Here is a 15,084-nt window from a genome sequence, read left to right on the forward strand (position 1 = left end):
GAAAACATAGATGCACCATAAATTTTTATGTTAGATATTAAAATATATCAAATACACCCTGGACACTTACAAGAGGCCCAACAATGAATAGTATTTTTATTTCTCATCCATAAATTGAACATCAGCTTGATTAAACTAAACACTCACTAAAAGTTCAACTAAACAGTTAAGAGGTCATCTAAGGATAGCTTGGACACAACCTGTAATTACAATTCCCAAAGAGATGCATTCACAACATGCAAATATTCAGCTATATTGCAGCAGGTAAACTTATTAATGATATTAACCATTAGTTTTAAAACTAAGTGTTATAGCTGACTTTTAATATTTTGATTACACAAATATCGGGTAGTTGATTATATAGTAGCACCACTTTCTTCAGTGCAAATATTTATTTCCAATAAGATGAATGATGGCTAATTAATGATTCTTCAGAGGACTGGTTTGTCATTCTGTTTGACCTGCAGCAAATATAAACAATACAAGTTAATTAATACTGTCTGTTGCTGTAATTGTACATTTAGATTTTATGCCATTAATTTCTGTATGTACAATAAAATCTGCCCTGGCCTGGCACGGCCCAGTTGAACATTTGGCTCATTGGGCTAAGCCAGGCTAGGCCCAGGGCTTTTTCAGGGGGTTTTGGGAAAAAGGCCCCTGGTCATATTGGGAATTTTTAATGCTGTAAATTGTCAAATTTGGGAAAATATACTGACAAATTAAGTGAGTTTTTAATTAATATATATTAGTTTAAATTTTCAGTTTCAAATTTTACTTGTAGACAGTATCCCCTTGTGAAATTTTGAGAATTTTTTTTTCAGGATGTGTTCACATATGTTGAATGGACTCCATGGTCCCAAAAAACCAGAAAGTATCACAACACTGAATCCAAGTACAGGGAGATTTTTTACAGCCTGAAAACTTAATGTCTGAAATCTGTTTCAATTAATATGACGTGGAAATAAACTTAAAGGATGTAATTTGTGTAATGCTGTCTATATAGACTATGTATAATACCAGTTTTAAAGATCAGATATCAAATTTATTAAAAAGAAATCGGTCTGGTAAAATATTATCCGGTCCCGTAAAAAAATCATGTTTACCAGACCGACTGTCCTGTGAATTTTCAGGGTCTTTTCGTGAACACTGTAAATTTCTATGAAAAGCTGACTGTTATAAGAAGAACAGATCTGAAAGGAACTGATCAGCAACTTTCTCACAGAGAGCAAACACATTGAATATAATATTAAGGAACATAGTAAAACAATCGGTGAAATCATATAAAGCAATGCGACACATATAAAAACAGAAAGGATATTATGAGGACATGTGCAATAAGTTACCATGCATAAAATAAGTGTAATTGCTGACTGCAAAGTTGCACAAACTATCACAAAGCCAAGCACAATACAAAAATAATAAGCACAAAATGATATGCAAAACTATAATTACAAAAGCAAACACTAAGCACAGAGTAATAACCACAAATCATATGCAAATGAAACAAGCAAAAGGTGAAGCAAACTAAAAATAAGGCATACTCAGTGTGCCCATACCACGTGACTTTGACGTCATTTTATGGCTAAGACGGCAAGCCAAATTCTGTCGATTCGATTCTTCGAAGTGGCGTAAGTTCTTTATTTCTTGATCAAATATGACCAAATAAAGTGCAGGCTAAGGAAAAAAGTGAGTACTTCTCTCACAAGTAAACGGTTTTATCAACAGATGAACAGTTTTGGCCTGAAAACGGGAAAACTGTTTTGTTTAGAGAAAATGAGCATGGTAAGATGGCAAGCAAGGGCCCTTTTGAACAGAAAAACGGATGATTGTACACATCAAAGAAGTCAAAACGTATTACCGATTCACAGGAATTTAATGCTGGCTCTGTGGGAGGCCTTAATTGACAAATATGTAGCAGAATTATTTAAAAACTTTTAAAAAATCCAAAATATGCTAAGACGGCAAGTCCGCTTAGACGGCAAGTCATTTTTATTAGATATACCTAGTGCACCAACTTACGTAATTCAACACTTCCGTGGTTACAGGCCGTCCATCCTTCTATCAATCCGTCCGTCAGTAACATTTTTACTATGTTTTATCAATGCTTGTGAAATAAAATAGAGAAAAGTGGAAACTTTACAGATCGCCCAACACGACAAAAACGAAAATGTTGCAGGCTCGGTTTGATTGAGCATGTTCATGGACGGCAGTGGAAATGCATGCTACCGTCCACGCCCTCTAGCCCCGGGTTGAGCAGAACTCAACATTTACACATGCTAAAAGTACAATAAGCAATTTAGAGACATCCGCAGATGTATTCAAACGGCGGTGAACATAGAACCTTCAATGAACACTTACATAAAAGTTCAGTGACATTCATTGATCATCTTTCATCTTCTCCTTAAATCACTAGTACTGGGCAAAAGAGATATGAAGGTTTATCCTCACTGTTTTCTCATTAAGGCAAAACAATTATTTTAACTTTGGACCATACACCGTTTTGGTGGAATTACACACTATCATTGAAATTACCATATGCATCGCCGAATGAATACATCATCGGATGTTGCTAAATTGATTTTTAGGTTAAACCCACGAAGTGGTTGAGAGCTATAATATACCGTATTCCAGAACTTGCAAAAATGTCAGCCTTACCATTTTCACTGAAAGACAGATTAATCCGCAGTAAGGTTTTTGCCCGTTTTTTTGGGCTAATCGACAGATATTCTTATTGATGTTTTCTGAACATTGTTCTACAGTCGGTTGATATTTTCATACATATGTAAATACATAATACACTCGTCAGTAATAAAACAGCATAATTGTGCTCTGAATCATTTTTTCTAGTTGTATAGGATATAGATCTGTATGCGATTTTTTTCTACCTGTCCTGATTCGAATGACAAGGGAGATCACTGTGTAGGAGTAAGTTAAATGATAAACTGCTTTATTTAAAAATAGATTTTCTTTCTGAATTACTTCCCTTTATACTTATTTTACCCTTATTTTTGTACAGCTTTTATAACGACTGATTCATATTAGTTATTATTTAACATTTTGCTTTATCGTTTTAATATCTCTGTAAGGCTGAGTCAAAATATTTGTTTAAGATTTCCTTTTTATAAATAATTATATATGTAGTATATTAATTGCTACAGTGCTCCACTGTTACATGGAAAGCTACACATTACAGGTAAAAGCCCTGCTCCGCGGCTATTCAAATTCTTTTGTGTGTATGCAACCCATGATTACAGTAGGTAACAGTTAACGGCCACGTGCCAACCTTTAGCACGCAAAACCACAGGTATTTCATATAGAATTTCATATACAATAGACTCTATTTTGACAGACGTCACTGTTCATAGTCAGGATTTTCATGCTTTTTCAGTGACAATTCAAGTTAAAAGGTAGGACGGGAGCAAGGCTTTAAGGAAAATGGTCGTGATGCAAGTACACGTTTGGTTAACTTACCTATTTGTCTCGATCTTTAATGTAATAACCTATATTAATACTTACAATATAAATAATTGACATTCCTTGCAAATCCTGAATACATTTAGATGTTAGGGGTACTTTACTATGACTTTTAACAACATTACATCAGTCCCGCATTATTATACCGTAATTGTTATTGAATTGAAAAATTTACATGAAAGTTAATTGTCATTTTGATAAACATTAATAAAACAGAGTAAAAGCTTTTTAAGAGTTTTTAAAATAGATTATGAAGCAAAATAGAATCGAAACAGTACATAACGAGAATTTCTAGTCGGTTAAAAATCTCATCAGAGCTACTGTTACTTGTAATTTGACTTTCCGACTCAATTAATAAATCTTATCTTAGTATATCAAATGTTGATGTTTGCCTGATGTGAAGTTTCTAAGTATGTGTGCCCGATAAATGAAACTGTTTTATTTCTTTTAAGCAAAATTGAAACAAAGCATATCAATGGGGCATTTGCGTCTTCTCCCGATGATTTTCATGTGTATGGTTCTTTTTCTTATCTCAAAACTGCACGGAAGTCGAAACAGCAGGATCTTGGGGTAGATACAGGTCTAGTTTCCAGTTTGGCGGACCCCACTGACTTCTACTGTTGTTGTAGCAGGGTCGGTCGTTTGTACAAACATTTTAACAAGGTAGTGGAGTTTAAAGACAACAACCCATGAATTAAAGAAGTAGGGTTGCAACATTTTGCAATGTTTTGGTGTTTTACTTAAAATAGAAAAAAGTGGAAACTTTACAGGTCGTTAAGTCGTGACATCAGTACATTTTATTTTATTAGGCTCGGCTAAACAAGAAGTTGATTTTGCAGAAATGTGTAGAATTATACAACCCTTTCTCCAAGAATTGTGAAAGTTGGTGTATTTGTGGGTGGTTCCAATACTCCCGCTTTCATAGCCTTGGGTATTGTTTAATCACCCCTTGGATATGGTGTCTGCTTTTTAATTTTGTCTTTTGACTGTTCCTGTGATACGCAGGCTCCATAACCTCAGATCCCCTTCCTAAATTCTAGTTTGTTTAGTTCTGCCATTGTTTTCTCGTTTGGGGCAAACCCTTTATTTTATTTGGGACCAAACGCCGCTCTTCATGGAATTACACGCCTCAACACGTGTATCACGTGAAGGTTCCATGTTCATCATCGTTTGAATACATCTGCGGATGTCTCTAAATTGCTTTTTGTACTTTTAGCATGTGTAAATGTTGAGTTCTGCTCAACCCGGGGCTATAGGGCGTGGACGGTAGCATGCATTTCCACTACCATCCATGAACAGGCTCAATCAAACCGAGCCTGCAACATTTTCGTTTTTGTTGTGTTGAGCGACCTGTGGAGTTTCCATTTCTATTTTAATATGTGATATCGTGTTAAATTTTGGGGAAAAAATAAGATTTTTCTATTCTACTAAATACTTTGAACACAGCTACATAGAAATACTTTTTAAAGCATGTCTTCTAACTTATAGACTGAGTTAAGCATAATATTCTTATTTGTCAAAACATTATTCTATATATCTGAAAATTGTGTTTTTGATTTGTGGAAGTCGACAAAATGGCTCTTCTTAATAAGTAGCCTTATTTTTAATACATAACGATTTGTCAAGAAAACATTCACTCAAACATATGTACAACAGACTTGTGAACATATAAAGTAGTATTGATTAGGTCAAAAATGTGTATTATTTGTTGTTGCCTGCTGCCAACTGTATATTTGTTCTTTAGTTTTCGAAACGCTTTAACATACTTTAATCTTAAAGACCGACACGCAGAGGTACATCCAAGATGGTATACATGTGTAGCTTTTGAATTCTTAACCTTTCTAGAACAGTTCTCACTTATATGCCAATCCTGCTAGAGCAAATTATAATTCTCGTTTAATTTATCTATTAAGCCTCACAATTTAGCAACTTTTCCAAAAAAAAAAAAAAAAGCATATAACGTAGTTCAAAACATCATATGACTTCACTTATATAACGGTTCTTTGATGTTTTCCTATAGTTTTGACAAGAAGTAGAATGATCTACTATTGGTAAACATCCAGTGACCGATTGTAGAGAAGTGCGACTCCATAGACGATATTACTGTAAAAAAAATGACTTGTCGTCTTAGCGGACTTGCCGTCTTAGCATATTTTGGATTTTTAAAAAGTTTTTAAATAATTCGGCTACATTTTTGTCAATTAAGGCCTCCAACAGAGCCGGCATTAAATTCCTGTGAATCGGTAATACGTGCGACACCTTTGATGTGTACAATCATCCGATTTTCTGTCAAAAAGGGCCCTTGCTTGCCGTCTTACCATGCTCATTTTCTCTAAACAAAACAGTTTTCCCGTTTTCAGGCCAAAACTGTTCATCTGTTGATAAAACCGTTTACTTGTGAGTGAAGTACTCACTTTTTTCCTTAGCCTGCGCTTGATTTGGTCATATTTGATCAAGAAATAAAGAACTTACGCCACTTTGAAGAATCGAATCGACGGAATTTGGCTTGCCGTCTTAGCCATAAAATGACGTCAAAGTCACGTGGTATGGGCACACTGTACTAAGGCACAGGGCAACTACTATATATAATAAATACTATTTAGGTATATGCTCCTGTGCTGTGATTAAATTAGAAAAGGAAAAATGCTTATAAATGGACCAAGTTTGAAAGAAATATCTTCATTATTTGTCAAGAAATATTACTTTTTGTGTCATAAACCCGATCGGGTAATGTTACCAGCCTGCTCAATATTGTAGAAACACAATTTCTTTGACATTTCATTCATTGTAATGTACAGTACAGTATATCACCTACAGTAAAATTGCTACGGCTTTTCTTTATTTTTATTTTTTTGTATTTAAATAATGAAATACTCACGCTTTGCTGACAAAGTGCTGCAGTGGACTTGCTGTAGATAAGTTCCAGGTTTAACACTTCCGCAAAACAGGCACAAAATAAATGGTTAAATAGTACGCAAAATAAATAATTCACATCCATATCCAAAGAATTAAAATTCCATAAACAAAATTTATCATTTTCTTGACACAATGCTATACTACTGAGTATAGTTTGAGAGGTTAACACTGTTGAAAAACTCACAAAACAAGAGCTCGTCGAACACGAAATGCCCCCCTTGATGCATACAGTAATTGCACAAGGAACAGAAATTATATGCTCACTGTAAACAAAAGTTTTACCATTCTGGTTTAATCTGACCTTGACCTTTAACCTATTAACGTAACAAGAGATTACAGAGTGATCTTGGCACCATCACTGAGCCATTTTTGAATGTTCCAAATTTCAAGACTAGCTCAAGGTCAAAATCAATGTCAAATTTCATTTCGGTACAAAACAATGTGTATGTGGTCCAAATTTGAAAGCTGTGGCTTGAGAAATGTGAAAGCAGGTCACTAGATCAATTTCATGGTCAAAGTTCATTTCGGTAGACAGAACTATGCATGTGCTTCAAATTTGAAGGCTGTAGCTTGAGAAATGTGAAAGCAGGTAATAGGTAAAAATCAATGTCAAATTTCAATTCAGAACACAAAAAATATGCATGCGGTCCAAATTTGAAGCCTGTAGCTTCAGAAATGTGAAAGTAGGTCACTATGTCAATCTCAAGATCAAAGTTCATTTTGGTACACAAAACTATCCATGTGGTTCAAATTTGAAGGCTGTAGCTTGAAAATATGTGAAAGTAGGTCACTAGGTCAAAATCAAGGTCAAATTTTATTTCAGAACACAAAACTATGCAAGTGGTCCAAATTTGAAGCCTGTACCTTCAGAAATGTGAAAGTAGGTCACTATGTCAATCTCAAGATCAAGGTTCATTTCAGTACACAAAACTATGCTAAATTTGAAGGCTGTAGCCTGAGAAATGTGAAAGTAGGTCACTAGGTCAAAATCAAGGTCAAATTTGGTACAAAAACACTATGCATGTGGTCCAAATTTGAAGCCTGTACCTTCAAAAATGTGAAAGTAGGTCAATAACAAGGTCAAAGTTTTTAGCGGTACACAAACCTATGCATGTGGTCCATATTTGAAGGCTGTAGCTACAGAAATGTGAAAGTAGGTCACTAGGTCAAGATCAAGGTCAACTCATGTCAAGGTAGCTCTTGCCACTCAAAACTATACATGTGGTCCAAATTTGAATGATGTAAGTTACGGACATGAAGGTTCTAAGTTTTTCCCTATATAAGTCTATATGAACCATATGACCCCTGGGGCGGGGCCATATTTGACCCTAGAGGGATAATTTGAACAAACTTGGTAGAGAACCACTAAATGATGCTACATTACAAAATATCAAAGCCATAGTCTTTGTGGTTTGGACAAGAAGATTTTCAAAGTTTTTCCCTATATAAGTCTATGTAAACCATGTGACCCCCCAGGGCGGAGCCATATTTGACCCTAGGGGAATAATTTGAACAATCTTAGTAGAGGACCACTAGATGATGTCATATACAAAATATCAAAGCCCTAGGCCCTGTGGTTTTGGACAAGAGGTTTTTCAAAGTTTTTTCCTATATAAGTCTATATAAACCATGTGACCCCCGGGGTGGGACCATATTTGACCCCAGGGAAATAATCTGAACAATCTTGATAGAGGACCACTAGATTTTGCTACATACCAAATATCAAAGCCCTAGGCCCTATGGTTTTGGACAAGAAGATCAGAAACCGTTTTAACTGTTTCTGGCCAATGTGACCTTGACCTTTGACCTAATGACCTCAAAATCAATAGGGATCATTTGCTGGTCATGGCCAACCTAATATCAATTTTCCTGACACTAGGCCCAAGCGTTCTAGAGTTATTGCCTGGAAACCATTTTACTGTTCTTGGTCACTGTGACCTTGACCTTTGACATACTGACCTCAAAATCAATAGGCGTCATCTGCTGGTGATGACCAACCTCCCTATCAACTTTCATGACCCTAGGCCTAAGCGTTCTTGAGTTATCATCCGGAAACCCTTTTACTGTTCAGGGTCACTGTGACATTGACCTTTAACATACTGACCTCAAAATCAATAGGGGTCATCTGCTGGTCATTACCAACCTCCCTATCAACTTTCTTGAGTTATCATCCGGAAACCGTTATACTGTTCAGGGTCACTGTGACATTGACCTTTAACATACTGACCTCAAAATCAATAGGGGTCATCTGCTGGTCATTACCAACCTCCCTATCAACTTTCTTGAGTTATCATCCGGAAACCGTTTTACTATTCAGGGTCACTGTGACCTTGACCTTTGACATACAGACCTCAAAATCAATAGGGGTCATCTGCTGGTGATGGCCAACCTCCCTATCAACTTTCATGATCCTAGGCCCAAGCGTTCTTGAGTTATCATCTGGAAACGGATTGGTCTACATTCCGACCGACCGACAGACCGACCGACATCTGCAAAACAATATACCCCTCCTTCTTTGAAGGGGGGCATAATAAACACACAAAAAATCGGTTTACATCCTTATCCAAAGAAGAATCATTCCGTGAGCAGAAATATAACTCATTTTCATATTTCCTTATTACAATTTCGGCAAAAAAAAATAGTAAATCACTAATTCTTTTATGAATACTTGCACGTGGCATTTTGTTACGCTAAACTGGTCAACTAAAGTCACACGCCTAGAACAGGTAGGCCTACACACGCTTCATTTAGGTAATATTATGTCACTATGTGGATCTACAAATGTATATTTAACCTTTCTACAGATAGGACTATTAATTATGACCAAAAAAGACCGCAGCATCAATAATGTCATAGCGTACAACTATAGTTACCATAATCGCATTCATATTTTGGATTAAGTTTTATCGTTGCCCTCCATGTATCATGTACTGTAGAAGAAGAAGAAGAAGAAAATTTGTTTATTAAAGGTCCATTACTAAGGGAAAGTGAGTTGGCAATTTTTTTCATAGCCAGTGCATAGACTTCTGCAAGACACTAAATAATGAAGATTGGCAGGTCAAAATTTACAGAAGGTCTTTGGAACTCAAAGAAATGTATGTGTATTATGTTGAAATTTCAATGAATCGACAGAATGACCCCCCAGGTCTTTTTAACTTTCCTCATACTTCATAGAAAAATAATTGTACATATACTGCGATTTATTTCGAATTTCTACATACCAACTTTCATTTTCCAATAAAATGAAATAGTTTCTGTGCTTTTTAAAAGAAATTAAAATGTTCACTTTCCTTAGTATTGGACCTTTAAAGTGACATGTGATATATACAATATAGCAAAACATATAAATAACAAAACAAGAATCACCCGGCCCCATGAACCTATAAGTCACTATCGAAATATAATAGTAATAATACAGTGTAAATTTAAATTAACTATATAATGTAAGTATATATATATATTTATGAACAACTTAACTAAGATTATATAGTGGTAAGTCATACACTAAAACCTGTGTGATCATTTATACATTTAGATAAATAGATTTACGTCTATACAAATATGCTTGAACTAGATATTTTGCAAACTTTCTCACATGGTGTTTTGTCAGAAAAGTCATCTTTTCAATGTCTGACAAGTCTCTAAAAGCAGAATCATGTATTACATCACCAAATAGTTGAGTTCGTAAGTCATTGTATTTTGAACAGTGTAATAAAAAATGCGTCTCATTTTCAACAGTATTGCTTGAACAAAATTTGCAAAGTCGGTCATTGATGGCTTCACCTATATACCTTCCTGTCTCAATACGAAGTGGGAGTATTCCACATCTGAATTGTGCTACAATTGAACGTTCATATTTTGACAGGTTTAATATAACATAATCTTCAGTTTTGAATACCTCTTTTAACAATTTATAAGTTCTCAGCTTAGGGGTGTTTTCGACGGTGTTCTTCCATTGACGGCTATGTAGATCAATTAGCTTCTGTTCTGCCACTCGAAGGTCAATTATTTCTTTGTTATTGTAAACATTCAAGAGATCGAGAGAGGTCATTATAGCCTTAATCTCACTGCACCAATTATTATTGCATCTTTCATAGTCAAATTCGAACGCACGTTTAGTGATTCTATCATTATCAAAAGAAATTAGCCTTAACATGTTAAGCCATCGTCTATATCGACTTGGAAGCCAGCCTAGATCACCTGTTAATGCAGCTGTAGGAGCAAATCTGTGTACACCTAAAAAAAATCTCATTGACCTGTTTTGAACATTATCAGTCTGTTGAAATTGTTTGTATCCCCAAATAGTAGAACAATAATCCATTACAGGAACAACACAGTTATATACTAGTTTTTCGTAGGATTTAAAACCGAAATCAGGTAATCCGTGAACTTTGTTTATCAAGCCTCCGAGTGCTCTACCTGCACCTTTACCAAGGGCTTCACAGTGACTGTTAAATGATAGTGTTTCATCAAAGATCACACCCAAATACTTATATTCAGAAACAGTTTCTAGAGTATTGTTACCGATTCTATAGTTAAACTTTGTGCGTGATTGGCGCCCTTTTCGGAAGTGCATACACTTTGATTTGTCTGTATTGATTAACACGCGCCATTTCTTACACCATTCGTGCAGCTTATCTAGCATTTGTTGTAAGTCATTTTCTGAATTCGCTATTAAAACTATGTCATCCGCATAAAGCAACACCGAAATAGAAGAACCGTTCATGTCAACACCAAGCCCAAGATCATTTATTTCACCCACTAAATCGTTAATAAATATGGCGAAGAGCGTCGGCGAAATATTATTTCCTTGAACAACGCCGGACTTACAGTCGAACCAAGTTGTTAACTTATTGTTTATTTTGATACATGAGGTGGTATGGTCGTACATACTTTTCACTGCATTATAAACTTTTCCGTCAATGCCATTTAAGAGTAGCTTGTACAATAACATATCACGGTCGACAAAGTCAAATGCCTTTTTAAGGTCAATGAAAGCCGTGTGTAGGTTGTCATGGTTACGCACGAGACTGCTTAACGTGAATACATGGTCCTCACACTTACTGTATTAGAATCTGTGTCTTAGTTATATAAATGTATTGTCTCATGTTTTGTATATATGTACAAACTGAGAGTTATATGAAATTGTATCATAGCTCAGTGTTTTTTCGTAACAAATTTGGTGCAGGTAATACACTGAGTACAGGGTGCTGTAACTAAAAGTGTGCACGTACTAGGATAGGGAGGTATAACAGTAGACAACGGAGTGTACTTTATTGATTTTCTGCTCTTCCAGCATTGGTTTATTTTACCTGGGCTTTACACATTGTAAAGCAAAGATTTTAAGTACTCACTGAACTGCTGTATATGGCAATGTGGAACGCCTACAACTACCATATATGGATGGCTATGATACAAAACAGAAAGAACATTGCGAGGAGTGAATGCGAAAGAGTTCTAAGTGCTTCTTTATTTATATGCACTTAGAACTCTTTCGCATTCACCCCTCGATTGAAACTCTCTTCTTCTATTACTAAACTTTGAAACATCGAACCCGACTGAAAGCATATACATTTTTGTACTTTTTTCTAATTTCACCAGTTTTATCTTTTTTCTAATGAATTTAACATGAATTTTGAAAATATTGTCACAATAATCTTGTTTCGAAAACGGTTTTGTTTTGGTGGCCGATTTCAATGTGGATCAACTTCATACAGTAAATCTAGTCTAAATAGAATATTCATCAAACTATAAAAAAGAGGGGTTCGAAATTATCAGGCATTAAATGTTTGAAAAGCACCTGTTTCTACGCTGTCCATTAGGCCTAACATATTGTATCAACAAATTATTAGAAATCACTGACAAGTGTTTTAGATCTATATATAGGGAAAAAAATGTTGCTGTACAAACGAGAACTTATATTCTACCCCTACTCTAAAGAGATAATAAGTATAAAAAAAGCCATAGATGTTAGCAGTTTGGCAAAATAAACAAAGGTTTCGATAATTTCTATGGTCAGTGTTTTTCTCTGTGTAAATCTCTGATTAATAACTTTTTAAAAAGTTCTTGTTTTGAATTTCTTTTCAGACACAATTTTGATTTTCTTCACAGGAGTTTCTAACTCTAGTTAGCAGTTGTTCGCGGCATTATTTCTATTGTTTGATGGAAGTACAAAACAAAATGTGCATATTATAAAGGTTATATAACAGCAAACTTACACAAAAAATACGCCATATTGAATATCAACTGCGCACGTTTTTTGGTCCAAGTTTCAGCTACATTTTATCTGTATTAAACTTAAAAGGCACTAAATACTATTACATTTGGAATTTTCACGACTTTACATGAGATCAAAGAGCTATAAAAATAAATTATGTATTGTATTTTTAGTTCTTTGATGAGATCGGTGATGGACGTGTCATGTTCACCAGATTAGCCTGCAACATATTTGTTAGTTTTATTATGTTCTTTTGGAATACTTTTAGATTTCAACAATATTTCGGCTATTTTCACAGAAAGACGGTTTACTGAAACATCATACATGGAAAAGACCAGTGCTAATCCATTTAATCTCCAGTCCTCCGTCTATCAGAGATGTTCATGTATAGTTAAAAATCAATGACCTTAAAAATCATGAAAATGCAAAATGTAGATTTTACTCGTTGCCCGGCCCTTTTATGAAAAATATATTTTACGCTTTAGACATGTGCGGATCCAGTCTATTTTGTCAGAGGGGTCCTACTGCCACCTTACTATGAGCAGGAAGGTCTAATACATATCTGTCGTTACAGCTAGTAAACTTAGAACAGATATCGCTTGTTCAATATACTAGGTACCCATTCACCGAACTGCGCGTTTAAGTTGAGAAGTGTACGATTGAAACGGGTTAGTGCATTTTCCCGTTCATGACCATGGTTCTTATAGAATACCTAGGGGTAGGGTATAACACGTACGGAGGCATTTTCTTTCTGATCTGGTGCCAGTGATTATTTGCCAAGAGAATCTCTTGGGTGATCCGACAAGTCAACGGAGGAAACTTCAAGACAACAACAACAACAACAATATGGCATCTGAAGTGGAGATCAAAGCGGTATAGTTGCCCGAGATTGTCGTGGCATTACGTCATGTTTTTTGCGCCATGTGACACATCACTGTCTGATCGTACTTTCTCGATTCCTTAAATCGTTGAGAAGAAATCAATGAAATTGTTTTTTCTTTACTTTTTTAAAAGCGAATGTGCAATATCCCGAATGAACTGACATGTAAATGTGTCAAACCGTGAACGATGATATTGGACAATTGTTTGAGAAGAATATCTAACGAAGTGTTGTGTCAAAAAATACATGTACAAAGAATCATTTAAAACTTATTAAAAACCGCAACGACATCATACTGCTTTATTGTAAAACCACATTTCTGTTTACGTTCATTAGGTCACGTAACCTATTCTGCCGCGCTAACAGAAATCTGTTTCCAAAAATGGTTTTACACTATGTATTTAAACTGCTACCGCTTTTTCATTATTTAAGATTTTTTAATTGTGTTTGTTGTACTTTCTGGTCAAAAGTCTGAATTTTATTACCATAGTATGTACCGTTTATTTACTTTAAGAAAGAAAGAAATAATCAAGATCGCGCAATTTGAAATCTTACAAAACATTTTATGAAAATTTGATCGTTTTTAAAGAATTTTGCCTACATTCCTGTCGATATCTTATTAAAATTGTTATAGAATTCAAACTGTATTAGTTCTCAAGCGGTGTTGAAAATTTGAAGCGATTATATTAAAAAATGAATGCACTACGCGCGTTTTTGTGTCAAAAGTAACCGCGATGTAAATCAGATATTACGATAGGGCGCACGTGCTTGTGGATTGGAAAATTACCAGCATGATGTTTTGATATTTTTACGATTCGCGGGGAAATTCCAGTCAATCCAGGTAATTTTGCCTGATGTAATTTCTCAATTTGGTAAAGTTACCACGTAAAATTCACTCGCCCGATCGGTGGAGTAGTCCATTCGTGCAAAGAGCTATAAAAATAATATATACTTCTTTGCAAAAATATGCGGCCCGATTTTACCACTAAAAAGTTTAGGGTCAGCGGTAAAAAAATAGGGTAGGTCGGGCCTCCGGGAACAAACAATTATTTTTTTACGCCTAACCAGATCTACTAGTTTTATTTCTGGCTTTTTACAGAGTTTTAGCAGTGTCATATTGTAATTCACAATTTGTGATTTTGATGTTATTTTTCTCTGGGAATATTGACCATATTAAATATTCTAATTAGTAGCTACTATACCTCAGAAAAAATAATGCTTACTTGTATCATTTGATACATGTTATATTGTTGTGTTTTAAGATGCTTGATTTAAGTACATTTTTGCTAATATATACTGATTTTTAAACAGTTTAATGCAGATGGACTAGTTGCGCTCTGAACTGCTCCAGTGTGCAACTAGTCTATTTGACATAAACTTTGTCATTCCAGCCTGAAAGCAAAAGCAAAATATTTTAACAGTGTTATTTTTCCCCCAAAAATAGGATGCAAAGACTAATATATCCATTGAAATATAAGAGTTTTTATTATAATGACTCTATTAATATTCTGCCTGCATGGACCAAAGAACTATAAAATACATTTATTTTATAGCTCTTTGCATGGACTGATTATTGATACATGTTTACATTATGATT

The sequence above is a fragment of the Mercenaria mercenaria genome, chromosome 15 (genome assembly GCF_021730395.1).
Source record: "Mercenaria mercenaria strain notata chromosome 15, MADL_Memer_1, whole genome shotgun sequence".
Lineage (NCBI taxonomy): Eukaryota > Metazoa > Mollusca > Bivalvia > Venerida > Veneridae > Mercenaria > Mercenaria mercenaria.